Genomic DNA, 8,895 nt, shown 5'->3' with positions numbered 1-8,895 from the left:
GACAGAATGAGTTTTGGTGGGTTAATAGAAACTTGAGTCATTATTAAATGTTTTTGTTTATTTTAGGAAATTGTTTATTTAAAAAATGATTAATCGCCAATTTGAAATAGGGGTTTTTAAAATATATGTATAGAGAGAAATATTTCTAATAGAAAAATATAAGAGCTGACTTTGGAATTACCTGGGAACCTAACCACCAGGCTATATCAAAGAGGTGCTGCTTTTTGAGAAGAGGAAGGGTATTAAATAAAGATACACCCAAATGTTGAGTGTGAGCTTCTTAGTCGGACTTTTGGGGTTTTCACTCAGAGCCTAGAAAAAGAGATTTTGCAGGGGAGTGGGGAGGTGGGGTAAAACAGAAAGTTTAAAGAGCAATTGTGGGAAGTTCTTTAGGTTTTGAGTAAAAGCAATCAAAAGATTTTTTTCAAAATTCTGCTCTCTGATGGCCTGTTTCCATGTCTTAAAATAACTTTTGTTCTTTAAAGAGTTTATAATTGGCTGTATACTGAACGTGTTTGTCTTTTGAGGTTACTACCCTGAAAATATTATAGGACAGTTAAAAGTGTTTAATTGGCAAAGGGGAGTGGGGAGCAGGGGCTTCCCTTGTGGCTCAGCTGGTAAAGAATCCACCTGCAGTGTGGGAGACCTGGGTTCGATCCCTGGGTTGGTAAGATCCCCTGGAGAAGGGAACGGCTGCCCACTCCAGTATTCTGGCCAAGAGAATTCCATGGACTGTAAAGTCCATGTGGTCGCAAAGAGACATGACTGAGCGGCTTTCACTACTACTACTAGGTGGGAGCAGTGCTGAAGCCCCGAGCTCCACCCAGTCCTTCCCTGAAGGAGATGATGGAGGTGAAAGGAGAGAGGCGTGACAGCTCCATGGGGACTGTGCATTTATTGGGTTCCTGGAGGTGATCAGGAGAAAGGCATCTATCTGTTCTAACAGAACCAGGGCTGGCCCAGACCTCACTATATCAGCTTGTGTCACTTAAAGGCAGGCCACTCAGCATGTGGACTGGGTGCCCATGTCACCTGGGAGCTTGTTAGAAATGCAGACTCTCAGGCAGCACTGCATACCTGCTGAGTCAGGATCTACATTTTAACAATACCTTCAGGGGATTCCTGTGCACATTAAAATATGAGATGAGTTGCTGTCTTAAACCATAGTAAGATGATTTTTCAAATCAATTATTGAGCTATATGGTTCTAAATGAAAGGTTATAATACGTTCTAGAAAAGTAGCATATATCCTTGTCAAGAGAAGGAAAAATATATTGCACATATTTTATATATATTTCATATATCTATATATTTTGAACCTTTTAAAAAAAAACTGACAGCCAGATGATAATGATGATGATAGCCTCTGTTTATTATGTATTTACTATGTTCCAGGCGCTATTCCAAGTACTTTTAAGTAGATTCATGCATTTAATCTTTAAAATAAGCATAGGAGTTTAAGGACTGTTGTGATTTTCCATTTCATAGGTTTATAAGAAGAAATGTAAGCAACTCATCTGAAGTAACACTAGATGATTTCAACCTATGTAAACTGGCTCTAGGACCCTACAGAGACTGCTCTTAAATACTGTGCTAGCAGTTCTCAAGGTGGGGTCCCATCTGGCAGCATCAGTATCACCCAGGAACATGTTACAAATGCACATTCTTGGGTCCAGCCCCAGATCTGCTGAATCAGACATACTGGGGTGGGGCCCAGCAGTCTGGGTTGTAACGTACCCTCTGCATGATTCTGGTGTGCCTTGCCCCGTGCTGATCCATGTCTCACAGATGCCAGGGTCTCCACTTTGTGATCATATTTGACGGAGGGGAGGATTGGGGACCTGCTCTGTATTTGCCCTCTTAAGATAGTCTGTTATAGTTCTCTTCCTGCTCTTATTTGTTCCCATCCAATTTCCCTCTTTTCTCTAATAAAAAAAACTTTTAGCTCTCCAGAAGGTGAAAATAATATTTTCAAGACAGTAACTGCAAAAGAAAGATACAGTTGATCCTCGGTATCCACAGGGGATTGGTTCCAGGACCACTGTAGGTACCAAAACCCATGGATACTCAAGTCCCTCATATAAAATGGCACAATATTTGCATAGAACCTACACATATCCTTCTGTATATATTAAATCTCTAGATTACTTATTGATACAATGACTAATACTTTGTAAATGCTATGCAAATAGTTGCCAGCGATGGCAAATTCAAGTTATGCTTTTTGTAACTTTTTGGAATTTTCTTTGTTTCTGAATATTTTCAATCTGGGGTTAGTTGAATCTGCATATGTAGAGCCCATGGATATGGAAGGCACACTTCATTGTCAATGTGCTCAGTTTTCTTTGGAAAATAAAATTCACGAGACTTGCTCCCAGCCTGAAAGAAGTGTGTGGTGTAGATCAGGAAGATAGGGATTTGGTTTGGAATGCTTGGTTTCTGTGTCCACTTTTGCTGGAAACAAGGAGTTCACTGGGCACAACTCTGTTTTCTTCTGATCCTGTCACACTACCACAAGTGCAAGAGAAGTCTCTGTGAATAGTGAAAATACGTGCTTGATGTAGATGTAACTGTGTTCCCTGGATTCTGAGGTGGTTTCCTATACTGTTAAAAGATCCTAAAGAGATGCTTTTGATTGAAAACTGAAAGATAAAATCAGTTTGGTGTAACAGATCAAGCCAGTCAATCCTAAAGTAAAATCAACCCTGAATATTCATTCGGAGAAGGCAATGGCAACCCACTCCAGTACTCTTGCCTGGAAAATCCCATGGACGGAGGGGCCTGGTGGGCTGCAGTCCATGGGGTCACTAGGAGTCAGACATGACTGAGCGACTTCACTTTATTTTCACTTTCATGCATTGGAGAAGGAAATGGCAACCCACTCCAGTGTTCTTGCCTGGAGAATCCCAGGGACAGGGGAGCCTGGTGGGCTGCCATCTCTAGGGTCGCACAGAGTCGGACACGACTGAAGCAACTTAGCAGCAGCAGCAGAATATTCATTGGAAGGACCGATGCTGAAGCTGAAGCTCCAGTGCTTTGGCCACCTGATGCAAGGAGCCAACCCATTGGAGAAGACCCTGATGCTGAGAAAGATTGAAGGCAGGAGAAGGGGTGACAGAGGATGAGGTGGTTGATGGCATCACTGTTTCAATGGACATGAGTTTGAGCAAACTCCAGGAGGTAGAGAAGCTCAGGGAAGCCTGGCATGCTGCAATCCATGGGGTCACAAGAAGTTGGACACAATTTAGTGACTGAACAGCAACACTAATATTGGCAGCCAAGGATACAGGAGACATATGTTGGTCCCCCCAGGTCATCTTGTGGGAGTGATAGGCACTTCCTGATGTCACCCATTTCATCTTCAAAGCGGCCTTTGAAATAAGCATTATTTCCATTTTGCATTCAAAGCAACTGAGACTCAGATAGGTTATCCAGAGTCCCAGCACTGTAAGCACAGAACAGGCCCTCACCCTGCTGTGGGGTCTGCCCTCCACCACACCTGGCTCTCAGCTAGTAGAGCCGTGGGCCCTTGCCTTGCATTATCTCACATTATCTTCCTAACCCACGAGGCACCCGGAGAAGCAGCTTTCTTGGATCACACAGCTGTCAGAGGCAGCATGGCTCTTTTTGTCTTCAGGAGAGAAAATGTCTAGGTTCTGTGTCCTTCTGGTCCCTGGAGGCTTGTGTGGTGCAGAAACTGACTTGATCTCAAGTGATTTCTTGCTGAGCGGTATTCTCTGAGGTGGGCTTTCTTGTTTTCCCCGCATCCCTGAGATGGAGCAGGGTGGTCACAGTGCTGCTGAGCGATGATGCAGTGGTCACACCCCTCTGTGCCCGAGCTGTGATACCAGCTCCAGGAAGACACTGGTGAACAGTGGAGTTTTCTCATCACATCCTTGTGGTTTGTTGTGGGGCAGTTTCCTCCCGCTTTCTCCAGGAGGGGTCTTTGTCATGTTTTCTCACCTGGATGCTTCTGTGGCTGTCACTCAATTACCAGATTGGTCACTGATTTCCTGGCAGGTATATTCAGGATGGCCTTCGGGTGGCAGGGTTTGAAAAGAGCATGTGGCGTGGTCTGGGGTTTACTGAGCCCTGAGACCGAGAGAGTGCACATCCCCTCATCAGAGGTGGCTGCTGCCAGTCAGTAGTCAGTCTTTTGGACACAGGCCAGTTTTCAGGGGCTGAGCACTACCCAGTAATTATCATCTGCAAAAAGCCGAGATGCAAATGATGCTGTTAGACAGTGGGAACCCAGAGCTTGATGGAGTGCCTCGGGCAGGTGTCCAGATTCTTTAGTGAAGAATTCCAAGGTGAAGCACAGGAGCAGCACCAGTGGATCTCATTCCTCCAGTCTGAGAGGGATTCCTCATTTCTCAGAGCCCCAGGGATCTCTGGGGCTAGAGGAGGAGGGTTGAGCCGTGTGGGGGATGTGCAGTGGCCTGCTGGTGGTTGTGATGTCTTGTGGGGTGGGAACGTCCACCCCAGAGAGAAAGCGCCATCAGGCCTTGGCTCTGGGGTCTGTACTGATACAGGGTGGCTTATAGGACTCTGCCCTGTGGGGTCACATTAGAGAAAGGAGCTGGCCTAGCTTATCAGCACTGACCTCACCTCTGTTACAAAGGTCTCTCTGCCCATTGGTTTCGTCACCTTGGTTTCAGCCTGGGTTTGTTTGATAGTATCCATGGATGCACCATGCATGTCCCTTGCTCAGGGCTCTTTCTAGGGTGGAGGTACCAGCAGCACCCCAGGGCTGGCAATGGGCAAAGCTGTGCATTTTGTGGTACCTGTTCCCCAGTCCCTAGCCATCTGAACTCCCTAAGAGCTTTTCTTGCCTGGCGCTTCCTGCTGATTCCTCTGTATTGTGCTAATTTGTCTTACCTTCTCAATTAGGGCTTAAATTCCTCAAGGGTAGGATTTATTTTGTTTACACAGCTGTGCTTGCTGCTAAGTCACTTCAGTCGTGTCTGACTCTGCGACCCCATAGACGGCAGCCTACCAGGCTCTCCCGTCCCTGGGATTCTCCAGGCAAGAACACTGGAGTGGGTTGCCATTTCCTTCTCCAATGCATGAAAGTGAAAAGTGAAAGTGAAGTCGCTCAGTCGTGTCCGACTCTTAGCAACCCCATGGACTGCAGCCCACCAGGCTCCTCCATCCATGGGATTTTCTAGGCAAGAGTACTGGAGTGGGGTCCCATTGCCAAGAGCCCCAATTTGGGTGTCAAATAGAATGAGACCCTCTCATAGCTTTGTGACCTTGTGTAATTTCATGTCTAAAATGTGGGCTATGGTAGCACTTCCCTCCTAGGATAAATGTAGACATTGAAGAAGGTGGTAGACATCCAGCACTTTAGCAGACTGCTGGGCATGTGGTGAGCAGTCCATGAGTGAGCCATTTGGTTATCACCAACAAGGCCTTCATTAAATACCCTGGTGATGAACGGCCCCATAGGTCATCTCTGAGTGTTTCAGTCTAGGGCAGGGTGGATGATTGTAATTCCAACATACCGGGTTCAAGTCCATACTTATGTCCTGTCTGACTTTGGACAAGTCACTTGTCCCCTCTCTCTGCCTCACAGTGTCTCATGGAGGTCATATCTGTGTCACCGTGTTATACTGGTTTTAAGTGAAATAGTATTTGTAAACTGCTCCTGGTAGCTGTTGCTGCTGCTGCTAAGTTGCTTCAGTCGTGTCCAACCCTGTGTGATCCCATAGATGACAGCCACCAGGCTCCCCCGTCCCTGGGATTCTCCAGGCAAGAACGCTGGAATGGGTTGCCATTTCCTTCTCCAATGCATGAAAGTGAAAGTGAAGTCCCTCAGTCGTGTCCAACCCTCAGCGACCCCATGGACTGCAGCCTACCAGGCTCCTCCATCCATGGGATTTTCCAGGCAAGAGTACTGGAGTGGGCCTATTGTAAATACTTGATAGTAATTTTCTTTTTCTTCCCAGTCTCTTCAGTAAGTTGCTCTGGTGCCCTGCTCTCAGACAACCCTGGCAAAGGAAAGTGAGCCAGTACAATTATCACACCCTAATCTCAACTGATAGTGATGCTGAAGAGCAGGCAAATGTAGCCAGACTGCCCTGTCAGGTCTCTACTCTTGGCAAGTGACACCTTGCTCCCACCTCCCAGTGCATAGACCCAGCACCATGCAGATGCTGGTCATGACCAAACACACTGCCGTTAGCAGTGAACTGGGCTCTGGGTTGGCCTTTGCCACCATGCCATCTCCAAGACTGTCCCTAAAGCTGTCGTGATCAGCCAGCACCTTTCACCTGTGAGGACTCGTGGCCAGCAGTCTGCCTGTTTGCTTCTGGCTTAGGACCACAACTGCTTATTAGTTGATGCCTTTCTGTTAATGCAGCTTCTTTCTTAGCAGCTTTGTGCCTCATCATATCACACTGGACTTGAACTTGGCCTGTTTCCAGACGTCTTCTTTTTTTATGCAGGAAGCCTGGTGGGGAGGGGATTTCTTTCTAAGATACATGTTCATCTGGAGGTGATGAGATATACACCAGGCTTTCATGTTTTCATCCCTCTCCGGGCCCTCTGGTTGGTTAGAAATGAGCCTTTCTTTGCAAACACTGGTCTGGGAGTAAAACAAACTCTTCCATTTTTTTGAGCGTCAACTATGTGTCGGGCCACCATGTGACTTGTACAGGTGGGAAGGGACATAGGTTTGTAAGAATTAGGTTCATTATGCTTCTGTCATTTTGGACATGGAGCCATTTAAACAGAAATAACAAGGAATTTGTTCTTTTTTCATTTTGTTCTAACTGCGGACAAATGAGCATTGTTTTTTATTACCAAGTACTGTAGTACTGTGGACCTCACTCTATTCCTGTACACACATCAACGGCTGCATGAAAATAGTTAGGTTTTACTTTTTTTTTTTTTTTTAAAAGCCAAATCATGTGTGGAGAAGGCAATGGCAACCCACTCCAATGTTCTTGCTTGGAGAATCCAGGGATCGGGGAGCTTGGTGGGCTGCCGTCTTTGGGGTCGCACAGAGTCGGACACGACTAAAGCGACTTAGCAGCAGCAGCATGTGTGTCTTATAGGTCTTAGTAGTTAATACACTTGGGCTTCTGGGCCAAGTCTAAATTATTTTGAAAATAGATAATAAAGGGCAACAGCCAAGGGAAGGGCATGGCTGAATCTCCAAGAAGTGGCTGTGACGTGAGGAAAGTATAAAAGTGAAAATTAGAACGAGTGGGCATTATGGATGTATCATGAACTTCTGCCATCTAAGCAAATGCTATGAACAATTATCTAATTGAAAATAGTCTAGTCCATGTGGATTCGTTCATTTATGTGCCATTTATCAGTGCTGATTTTCTAATCACTGATTTGCTACTCCTAAACACTTTTGCTGTTTGAGAACATTCTTTTGGCTGGAGAAAGGCTCCATCATGAGATCAAGAAAGAATGCGTTTGTCATATTCTGTTGAAATGACTGGCTGTGACATATGTAGCCCAGGGATGCTTGTTTGCATATAATTTGATGATAACTTAAAATATTGACGTATAATTTACATACTGTAAAATTCACCCATTTTAAGTGAACAATTTATAGTGTTTTTAGTAAATTTCCGGAGTTGGCAATAGTCACCATAATTCAGTTTTAGAACGTTCACATCTTGCCCTCTACCATCCCGCCTCATAAGATCCTTCATGTCTATTTATAATTAATTCCCTTTCCTACTTCTCATCTTGGATTTCCCTGGTGGCTCAGTCGGCAAAGAAATTTGCCTGTAATGCAGAAGACCCCGGTTTAATCCCTGGGTCGGAAAGATCCCCTGGAGAAGAAAATGGCAACCCACTCCAGTATTCTTGCCTAGAGAATCCCATGACCACAGACTGTAGCCTGGCTACTGTCCATGGGGTCACAAACAGTTAGACATGACTCATCGACTAAAGTACCACCACTCCTCATCCCAGGGAACCACAGATCTGCTGCCTGTCTCTATAAGTTGCCTATACTGGATACTTAATATGAATGGAGTCATACAATATATGGTCTTTTATGTCTGGCTCCTACTGAGCATAAAGTTTTCATTTGTTTTCAATACCTTTTGGGGGGAAGTAGATTTATTTGGTAGAGCTTCCTTGTTCAGAAGTGGAACTTCTGTCTGAAATACTGTTCTCATGGAGAGAGAAACTTGAGATGGTTTATTGTAGATTGAGTATCTGGAAAATTGGTGCTTGAAAAGTGCAGACTGCTTATACTGTTTAAAGCATCATTTGTTAGTCCTCATTTCTTGGAAGAGGAAGCCCGAGACATAATTACGGGGTTTGCCCAGGGCCTCATGGCCTTGGTAGATTTTCCTATGAAAACCTGAGCCTCATGAGGCACCAGGGTCACAGATCTGACCTAAAGCACGGGCACTTTTTGCTTTCTTTATGCTTCTTAAACATTGTTGATTTGTGTGACCTCAGCCATGCCCTGGAATCCTCTATGGCTCCCTATTTGGTACAGGAGCCAGACTGGCCTTGGCTCAGTCCCCAGCACATGCAGCTTCGTTTGCTGTGACCTTGGATCGGGTCCTTAACTTCTCTGAGCCTCAGTTTCCTCATCCTAGAATACTCATCATAATAGTGCCTACCCTGAAAGATTGTTCTGAGGGGTAAACAAGAAAAGCACATTAAATTCCTGGACATAACAGGGACTCCTTAAGTGTTAGCTGCTGCCTCTGCTAGGAGTCTCCTCTTACTTTGAAATTCACCATTTGCTAGCTGTGTGACATTGGGTGAGTTATTTAACCTCTCTAGGCCTCAGTGCCTACCCTGTAGTATTTTTTGCTCTGAGGAGTAAATGAGGTAATCCACCTAGAGGGCTAGGAACAAGGCCAGGCTGTAGTTAGCATGCTTGGTAAATGTAAGATGGTGCCATTATGA

At 45.2% G+C, this 8,895-nt stretch overlaps 1 protein-coding gene across 6 annotated transcripts in view; it reads left to right on the top strand.

The window, feature by feature from the left end:
• Positions 1-8,895, top strand: part of TRAK1 (trafficking protein, kinesin binding 1) — a 99,973-nt gene that overhangs the window by 47,941 nt on the left and 43,137 nt on the right. The window lies entirely within an intron of this gene.

Source organism: Bison bison, unplaced genomic scaffold, assembly GCF_000754665.1.
Source record: "Bison bison bison isolate TAMUID 2011002044 unplaced genomic scaffold, Bison_UMD1.0 scf7180017864043, whole genome shotgun sequence".
In the NCBI taxonomy this organism is placed as follows: domain Eukaryota; kingdom Metazoa; phylum Chordata; class Mammalia; order Artiodactyla; family Bovidae; genus Bison; species Bison bison.
This window is presented reverse-complemented; position numbering and strand designations above follow the sequence as displayed.